Source organism: Rattus norvegicus, chromosome 1 (assembly GCF_021556685.1).
Source record: "Rattus norvegicus strain SHRSP/BbbUtx chromosome 1, alternate assembly SHRSP_T2T, whole genome shotgun sequence".
NCBI classification, from domain to species: Eukaryota; Metazoa; Chordata; class Mammalia; order Rodentia; family Muridae; genus Rattus; species Rattus norvegicus.
This window is the reverse complement of record NC_141534.1, coordinates 101,986,685-101,996,694: the sequence shown is the minus strand read 5'-3', so window position 1 is coordinate 101,996,694 and position 10,010 is coordinate 101,986,685. Positions and strand designations below refer to the sequence as shown.

Below are 10,010 nucleotides of genomic sequence, written 5' to 3'. Positions count from 1 at the left end.
CTGCCCCTCAATGTTGTGGGTCGGGGAGACAGATCTAGTGTGGGTTACTTCTGAAAAGGATGATCCTGAATGTTGAGTAACAGGCATCAAAGCTGGTGGCAGGAAGGCAGTGTGACCTTCCGGTCAGTAGATGGTGGCTTTGGTCTATGAGGGCAGCAAAGGAAGAGAAAAGCTAACAGACTAGAAATATTGGGAGGGTTGGAGCCACTGGGGCATGCTGATATGTGCTGGGTAGGGTTTGAGGGGAGGGGAAAGCAAGGCCAAATGTCAAGTTTGAGCTTTGAGCAGGTGGGTAGACGAGGGGCAGGGCATTTCCTCTGTAAGGATGAGGGAGTAGGGATGGGTGGGGAGATCCATGGGTCAACGTTGGAATTTTTTATTAGATTTGCTTATAGGCAGGTGGAGATGTGTAGTGGGAGTGGCTGAGGCAGGGTTTGGGGCATCAGGAGCTTCCGCAGAAGGGGTTGTGGACACTAAGGCTCTCAGTGAAGTTTCTGATACGTGTTCTAAAAAGGGAGCCTGGGAGGCGGTGGTGCACACCTTTAATCCCAGCACCAGAGAAGCAGAGATGGGTAGACCGCTGAGTCTGAGGCCAGCCTGGTTTGCAGAGAGAGAGAGTTGCAGGACAGCTGGGGCTACATAGAGAAACCCTGTCTCAAAACACGAGAGAGAGAGAGAGAGAGAGAGAGAGAGAGAGAGAGAGAGAGAGAGAGAGAGAGAGAGAGAGAGCCAGGGTGGTGGCATATACCCAAAACTCTAGCACTTGGGGGGGAGGCTTACATAATGAGACTCTGCCAAAAATAACATAAAAAAAAACCATTTAAAAAAAAAAAGGAGGAAGATTAGGGGACTGCAAAATATCAACCAGGGGTTGGGAAAGAGGTCCCACAAGCTGTGGGCAGCAAGGTCCAGGATGATCTAACAAACGAGCCAAGTGGCCCCCAACACCACAAGACCTGATTCTTGCAAGTACGGAAGCTGGGTGGCCACAATCAAAGTGCCCGCGGTTGCTGTGTCCACTGAGTGCTCGCTTTCTGATCCATGGACCTGTCTTCTTCCTCTGTCCTTACATGGAGGAGTGACTGAGGGAACTTTCTTACGTCTCTTTCCTAAAGACTTTAAACATATTTTAAAGTTTTATATGCGTGGGTGTTTTGCCTTCGTGAGTATCTGTACACCATGAATACATGGGCTTAGTCAGATGAGGGTGTCAGATCTCCTACAATCAGAGTTTCAGACATTATAAGCTCTCACGTGGGTGCTAGGAATCAAGCCCGGGTCCTCTGAGAGTGCAGCAAGTTCTTTTAATCATTGAGCCATTTTTCCAGCCCTCAAGATTGATTTCTTTTTATTCGATGTATTTGAGTCTTTTCCAGCAGGTCTGTCTGTGCACTGTGAGCTTGCTATGGAGACCAAAAGCAGGTGTCAGATTCCCCTAGAACTGGAGTAACAGATGGTATGAGCTACCTGGGTGCTGGGAACCGAACCCAGGACCTCTGCAAGAGCAGCCATTACTCTTAACCACAGAGCCATCTCCCCAGTCCCATGTGTTCTGTTAATGGGTTGTTACTATGTAGCCCAGTCTAGTCACTCATTCTTGATACTATGTAGCCCAGGCCAGTTGAGTATTCATGGTACTCATGCTTATGTTTGAGTTGGGATGGCAGGCGTATACAACCACGGTCAACCTTGCCTGTGTCCTTCTTACTGTTTGGTTGTGAATGGTGACTCTTTTTCACTTTGCCACAGAATCTTAGGGAGAGGATGCCTGGATCACCTTCATGCTCCCAGATAGAACTCATTTTGTTTAACAAGCACTGTATGTGGGAGAAGGCTCATGGCCCAAAGCAATGACACAATGACCAAGTCCCTTCTGGTAGGTGAAGGACTTGATTATAGGGAGCGTGGGTAACAATCCCCAATATAATAAATTCTTGGATCTCCCCTCCAGAAATTAATCAGATGTGGGGCTGAAGACATAGCTAGTGATCCAGAAGAAGGGCGGGGGGAGGTGGAAGGGAAGAGCAGAAGGAAGGGGAGGAGCGGGAGGAAAGGAAGGAGGAGGAGGAGGAGGAGGAGGAGGAGGAGGAGGAGGAGGAGGAGGAGAAGGAGAAGAAGAAGAAGAAGAAGAAGAAGAAGAAGAAGAAGAAGAAGAAGAAGAAGAAGAAGAAGAAGAAGAAGAAGAAGAAGAAGAAGAAGACGACAAGGTGAAGGCACCTGAAGGTGAGGTGAGTCCCCAAGGTCACAACAAAAGAGGAATGCAGGAGCTGAGGCTCACAGGAGGACATTCCTCTCCAGGATGGGGACAGTTATTCGGGGACTCAGCAGTCACCTCCACCATGCCAGAGCCACCTTGTATAGGACACCTTCTTCAGTGCCTCCATTCAGCCTCACCCTGCTTCTGCCATCTCCACCTCCTGACTCCACCCATTGTTGGTCCTTCCCTTTAGGCCCAGGTCAGAATAACTGGTTTTGTGGGGTTTGTTTCATTTTAAGATAGGGGGGTCTCCATATATAACCCAGGCCAGCCTTGAACTCATGGTGCTCGTGACCAATACTGATTCAGACTCCTGAGCACTGTGGTCGTAGACACAAATGCTTGCATTACTGTTGCTGCTAATCACTTGCGGTGTTAGCAATGGAACCCCAGCTATGCGAGCCCTGTGCTGCTGAGCTGTGTGTCAAGCCCCTTCACGTTTTGGTTATTTATTTTGAGATAGGCCCTCCCTGTGTACCCCAACCAGGTTGGCCTGGAACTCCGGAGTCCTGAGATTAAAGGCATGTGCCACCGTGCCCAGTCTACAGTTTCGTTTCATTTTTAACCCTAGATTACATCTTTAACCATGTGCAGGTGAGTAGGTCTTCGTTGAGGTACGTGCCAGTGCCCACGGACAGACGCCATAGGTGTCAGGCATCCCTGGAGCTGGAGAGGCTCCCAGGACCAGAATTTTTGTGAGCTGCTCTACATCGATGCTGGGAATTGAACTCAGTCCCTTTCCAGTGCCTGTTCCTAACCACTGAGCCATCCTTACAGTTTCAAGAACTTTCCTTTTTTTTCTTTTCTTTTCTTTTTCTTTTTTTTTTTTTTTTTTGGAGCCTTTACATAAATTTGCTGAGTTTATTCATGATGCAGTCTTCAAATGACCTCATTTGAAAGTAACAGCTAACAAAAACATTTGAAAACAGGCACAACATGAAAGTGAAGCCTTCCGGCTTTAAATAGCTGCCTTACTATGAAATCACCCTTTTAACGTTTTTACTTCAATTCTGGTTAAACCATGTTGACCTCTTTATGTTTCGTTCAACAACCCTCTTGCCCTGATCCTTTTCTGTACAGTACCACAGTCTCGATGGAAGGAGCTCCGAAAGGGCCGCCTTCTTGAGCCCATATTTGTTGTCTGGTTTTTGTTGTCCCCTGGTGTGCTTTCTCATAGCAATAGCCACGAGGGACCTGTTTCTGCTTCAGGTGACCGCATTCAGGGCAAATGTCTACATTATTCTTAATTTTAACAAGCTTGTGAGGGTTTCTTCTCCTACATCGGTTAACTTCGATGGTGCATCTGTTTTTGGGAGCTGCCATCCGAAAGATAACTATCTAAGAAGCTGGAATTCTCTTTATTTGTACTGGTATCATATGCTAGTTCTGTGAGGATGGATGGACTGGGGACTGCTCATGCTGGTGCCCACTGAGGACTGGCAAAGCCGCTCCAACTCTGCTGCAGTTGCCATTGCAATAGCTCCCCAGTCCGGAACGCACCAGCACCAGCGCCAGCGCCAGCGGTAACCACAGCAGCAGCAGTGAAGGAGCCATGTTCCTCACAGGAGCAGGACGGAGGGGGGGGGGGGGGCTGAGCGGACTTTCCTATTTTTTTTTTTTTTTTTTGGTTCTTTTTTTTTCGGAGCTGGGGACTGAACCCAGGGCCTTGCGCTTCCTAGGCAAGCACTCTACCACTGAGCTAAATCCCCAACCCTGGACTTTCCTATTCTTGTCTCTGTCCATCTATGTCTCTTTTCTTCTTGCCCCAGTGGAATTTGGTTCCCATTAAATAACAGCTCTCCTCTCTCCTCTCCCCAGGCACTGGCAGCCAGCGCTCCACTTTCTGTGAGCGCCTGTGAGTGTGTGTGCTCCAGGAACGTTGTGTGAGTGGCATCTCACGATCACCTCCTGCGTTAATCTGCCTTGGGCAGGCAGCAGGCTCTGCCTGGGGTGCATCTGCTTTAGACATGAGCATCTCGATGCTTTCTTTTCCTTGTGTCTAGGGATGCTGGCTTTCCATTTAGGGCAGGGGCAGGAGGTTTTCCTTTGCAAACACATGGACTAAAGTGGGAAATATAATTTGTAGTAAGAGGTCAAAGGTGGAGAGGCCCTCGGAGCCCAGAACGGGAGGGTGGAAGAGGGAGGGGGAAGCCTTGCTCTCACATGTGGAATAGCCTTTGTGTCTCTAGTACCAGCAAAAAGAATGCGCTGGGTACTGAACTTCACACGCCCGGCCTCCCGGGGCCTCCAGGGCCTCCCTAGGCTTCTTATCACCTCCTGGGAAGGCATTCTGAAGCACATCTCTTTGTCCTCTATCCATTCGTTTATCCATTTATTTGCACAGCAAAGCCAGGTTTCCAGAGTCTGGACTGGGGTCTGCACACACTCAGGAGCAGGCCTAGTTGTTTCTTGTCTCACCACAACCACCACCCCCTACCCCGCCCCCATGCTTTCTTCCTGCAATCTCAATCCTCTCCCAACCCTCCAGGCTCTGAGTCAGCTTGAATTCCTTTCTAGGTGGGGTTTGCAAGCCAGACAAGCAAAGAGACCAGGTTGATCCCTAAATTAGGAATAAAGATATGGGACAAAATGACAATCAGAACAATACCAATAGTAGTAATAAATAATGATGATGATGAGGTGGTGGTGGTGGTGGTGGTGGTGGTGGTGGTGGTGGTGGTGATGATGATGATGATAAAGGAAGAAGCTTTCCACACAAGGAGCTTCCTGCAGTTGTTGTGCACAGATGCGGGCTCAACTTTGCCAAATTATTCCATTGTCCCACGAGTCGGAAACCCTCATGCATACAGGAATTCACATTTTTGCTATTTTTCAGTGGGCTGCCAGCACCTGTCTATGTGCAACTTCTCTTGGTTGCCAGGCTCATTGTAAGTGGATTCCAACGTGACAGACGACAGTGACTGAGGGATGTTAATGTACTTAGGCCTGGCACCCACAGAGGAATGTGTCCCTGGCTTTGTGGACCTTGCTGGTGAGGGTCACTGCCTTGGGGACTCGGAGACTTGCTGCAAAGCCTGACCACTGCTCACTCCCTCACTCATGACAACCATGATTTTCCGTGGCATAAGATAAGAAACCCAATCCCAACTAGCTAAGTCAATACATGAAAATAATTGATTGGTTCCAGCATCCAGGAAGCTCTCAGTAATCCGGCCTTAAGCTTGATTGGACACAGGGACTCAACAAATCGGAAACCTGCCTCCCAGCACCCCCGGCTCTGCTCTCCAGGAAGAGTTTTCCTCCAAAGCAGGTCAACTTATGTGGCAAGATGGCCTCGTGGCTGCAAGCCCACTTCCAGTCAGCCTAGCAACTCCTGAGGAATGCCATTGGCTCGGCTTGGGCCACAGGCCTGTGCCTAAACCAATCGCACAACCAGGAATGTGGTGCTCTGATTGGTCAAGGCCCTGTCTCCCATCAAAGTGCCTCAGAGGGTGGTGCTTAGAGAAAAATGTTGATCTCTGACCAGAAGCGAGAGCTGAGCCTTCTCCCTCAAGCCCCACCTCTGTTTTGCAGCTGTGTCTGTCTTCAGAAAACCCAAAATGAGGAGATTTTACTGAAAGCTGGGGATATGGGGGTCGGACACAGAACAAAGCACCCTTGTGCCTTTGCTGTGCTGAGGCAGTAAGTGCCCGCTGCATATAGGCCCTCAACACCCGACATGCTTACACACCCTCACTTCTTGAAGTGTCTGCAAATTAGCCTTGATCCTGACAAGCCGGAACTTAGCTCAGAGTCCACACGCATCAGCTGTCACCCCTCTTCTATGTGACTCTAAGCTTGAGAGGGGGATTTTAATTTTCCTAGGAATTTTTCATTGATCCTAGCTTCCCATGTAAGGCAGCATTTACTGGATGTGCTCCCTGATACAACGGAGTTAGCACAGAGCTAGGACCAACCTCTGTTGCCGGCTTCCCACTGTGGGGCTCATTGTAACAGTGTGAGCTCCTGAGGCACAGCGAGCCTCAGGAGCAATTTGGGGCCTTACTTTCCCTAGGCAAACCTCTCCAACTGCAGGGCCTCTTGACTTCCTATTCATACACATTTAAGGTGGGCTGGAGACATACCTCAGTGGTGACATTGCTCAGCATATTATGTGAGCTCTGTGTTCCAGCCCAAGCACCAACACACACACACACACACACACACACACACACACACACACACACACACGGAGATAGACAGACAGACAGAGGCAGCAAGACAGAGACAGATACAGAGAGAACGTTACACAGATACACAGAGAGAGACCGAGAGACAGCCAGAGACAGCCAGAGAGACAGACAGCCATGCAAACATGGTGGGGGGGAGCAGAGAGAGAGACAGTCACAGAGAGATAGGCAACACACAAATACACACACACACATAGAGAGACAGACAAACAGACTGACAAATCGACACAGACAGACAGTGGGGGGGGGTACTTCTTTTCTTTTAGGAGCTGCTGAAAGTTTCCTCTCTGAAACCTGTCCAAGGCCCCATGTTAGAATAGTGTATTTTTCTGGTCTTCCTTCTCTGTAAACCTTATATCCTGGCTCCTACATCTGCCCGTCCACCATGATCAGGGACAGGCTCACACCAAGCTAAACCAAGACCACCTACTTGCCTTGTGAATGAGAACATATCTGGCACACTTATTGTGTTAAACACTATTGAAAGCGTTCCGCAAGCATGGGAGTATTGATTCTCTTGGCAGCTCTAGGAGCCTGGAAAGTTAGAGGGACCCGTTTTCAGATAGCCATGGAGCACAGAGAGGCTGTGAACGATCCGAAAGACCAAGGGCAGGAGAGAGGTGCTATCCTCATCACACCGTAGCTGGGTCATGTCTCTAAGGCAGTGTTGAGGGTTCTTTCCATAGTCTTCCCACAAGACTGTGCTTGTTATTAGGTGCTCTGGAGTCCATGCAGGGACACAAGGAAAATGAACTTATATATCCCAAAGCCAACTATGCCAGATGAGGGGCCACTAGTGAGTTCCAAAGGCTTCAAGCTGTACCGAAGAGCTTTTCCTAGCCAATCATTGGATGTTTCTTCCTCCACAAAGCCCTCCTGGCATTCCTCTCCACTTGAAGTCATGGCCCCCAGTATTTTCTCAGCTCAGTCCTTACTGCTCTGAACAGCAACTGTCAACCCACATGACTGACTGCCTCCCTCCGTAAATAAGCTGACATTTAAATCTGACTTTTCTTGGCTTTGGTCTTTTAAAAAAAAAAAAAAAGAAAGAAAAAGAAAAAGAAATCGACTAATGGGGGTTAGAGAGATGGCTTAGAGGTTCAGAGTACTGGCTGCCAGTTGGATTCCCAGTGGCCATGTAGGGGCTCACACTACTTGTATTTGTATATTAAAACTCACTGGTGGTTGTGAGTATCCCCGAGTCTGATATAGCAGACCCAGCTCCCTGTGTGGTTGAACTTACTGCTAGGCTACACAACACAAACACACACCCACCGATCAGTGTGATAGTCTACGTGAGCTGTTCAATATTCGGGCCGTGCAGGGACTAGAGAGATGATTTGGTTAAGACCCAAGGTGGGCAGTTAACAACCGTCTGTAACTCAAGTTCTAGGCCTTCTTCTGGCTTCTGTGGGCACCTGCCCGTATGCAGGATTATGTGTACACACACACACACACACACACACACACACACACACAATCTTCATAAAGCAGGCCACCGTGTCCCACTGTGAGCTCATTTGAGTGGCCAGAGCACTCTAATGATCACAGCAGTCTTGGCCTAATCTTTAGAATGTGACCGGCTACAGGTATGAAACACATTTGTTTTGCTTTGGTTTCTCGTTTGTTTGTTCAGCTCAGGATGTAAAACACGTCGAGGAGCCAGAACTTTTCCTCGGCCCTTCCTGGTTCTTCTTCCCTGCAGAAGCAACTCCTGTTTTGATTACCATGGTTTTCCTCCCCTGTGGGGTGCTGGGGATGGAGCCCAGGGCCTGGGCCTCTAACCACATGTAGTACACCACAATCTTTCCTTTTCCCGTTTTCCTGTATAATTTGTTATAAGCCAGGAAAAAAAATATAGCTCAGGATAGGCTCACTCTGTAGATCAGGATGCCTTCAAACTCACAGAGATCTACCTGCCTCTGTCTCCTCGGTGCTAGGATTAAAGGTGTGCTCTACCATGTAAGTTTAGGCTCAAAATACTTATTTTTAAAGACAGGGTTTCTCTATGTGTCCCTGGCTGGCCTGGAACTCACTCTGCTATTAAAGACGTGTGCAACCAACACCTGGCCTGGAATTCACTCTGTAGACCAGGCTAGCCTTGACCTCTGAGGCACCTGTCTCTGCCTCCTGAGTAGGAGTGTTGGTATTAAAGGCGGGTGCTACCACACCCAACCTGTGTTTTGCATTCTTGAGTGTGGGATTCTTGTGTGCTGCAGTAAGGGCAAGTGATTTGTGATTTTTTTTTTTTTTTTTTTTTTTTTTTTTTGCTGTGTAGTCTTTAATTCATTTGTTTTATTGTTAGGACATAAAATACCTGGAACTCTCATTCTTTGCTGATGATGGGTCCATAAGGAAAACTATCGATGGAACAATAGTTCCTTTATTGAGCATTTACTGTGTGCCAGGCCTGGTACTGATTCATCTGTTTCCTTTAATTCTCACAGCAAGTATAGGCAGTAGATAGCTGTGGTCTGTGAACTAGGGTCATCCTTGAACAAGCATGATAGCATTAGTTAAATTCTTAGGGGTAGGCTTTAATTTTATAGGGCTTAATCCAAAGTTTCGCCTGAAGTTTAATCATCTGCTGTTGAAACCAACAAGGTTTGGAGAATATGGGATCTGGGGCTCAACCTGCTCATGACATCGTGCACAAATCCTCTCAGCAGCCTGGGACACCCCCGGTTTGCTAGTCGGGACCTGTGGGAAGGGCACACCCCACTTTGACTTCCAGAGACAGTCACTTACCCTGAGGAAAGTCCCCAGAGGTATCAGACCCTGCCTGCCTTCTGCCTTATACACTTTAACAAGTTGAGTACAGGTCTTTGCTAGTAGCCATTGTGTTTAAAATGTCTTTCTCAGTAACTTGTATGCTCCACAGACCTGGGTCAGTGTGGGATGGGAGATAAACATATATATATATATATATGTTTTACGAACATAAGAGAAGTGACCCTTTTAATCTAGAGCTCGAACAAGTCGAGAAGGGCCAAGAGGATAAGAAAACAGAGTGAAGAACAAGAGATTCAAGGAAACAAGTGCTTTGCCATAGCAAGGCAGCGACACTGGACACTGGAGAGGACGTCCTGGGGAAAGGTATGCTGGAGAGGAAGTGGTTACCATAGGCCTTCAAGTTTTCCGGAAACACAAACAGCTGGAATGGGTCAGGAGAGAGTACTGCAAGCACTGGGGCTCTGGGGTGAGAAAGGGCACCGAATACTGGATCCAGCAGCTCAGGCGGAGGGCTGAAGGTCAGGTCTGGGTGGCTGAGGGTCACTTCACGTTGTGAGGCATGTGCTTATTCTGAGGTTGATGAAAACACGTGGAGTAGAATTTTATGCTGGAGACTGCCTCACCTCATGTGGACCTGAGGGTCAGAGAGGCCTATTGCAGGCGGGTTGGGCTAGAGGCACAGAAATGTGCTTGGATAGCCAAATGAATGAATGGATCTAGAGACACTGACAGATTAAAGGACCTGCTGCTGGTCCACATGAGATCTAACAGCAGCAGCCTGAATGCTGGTTCCGGTCCCAGGAGCTGTTGTGACCTTGGGGACACCCACG

General features: G+C 48.4%; 1 pseudogene; it reads right to left on the bottom strand.

The window, feature by feature from the left end:
* Positions 1–3,261: 3,261 nt before the first annotated feature.
* On the bottom strand, positions 3,262–7,350 carry Mrpl32-ps1 (mitochondrial ribosomal protein L32, pseudogene 1; annotated as a pseudogene).
* Between the last annotated feature and the right edge of the window lie 2,660 nt (positions 7,351–10,010).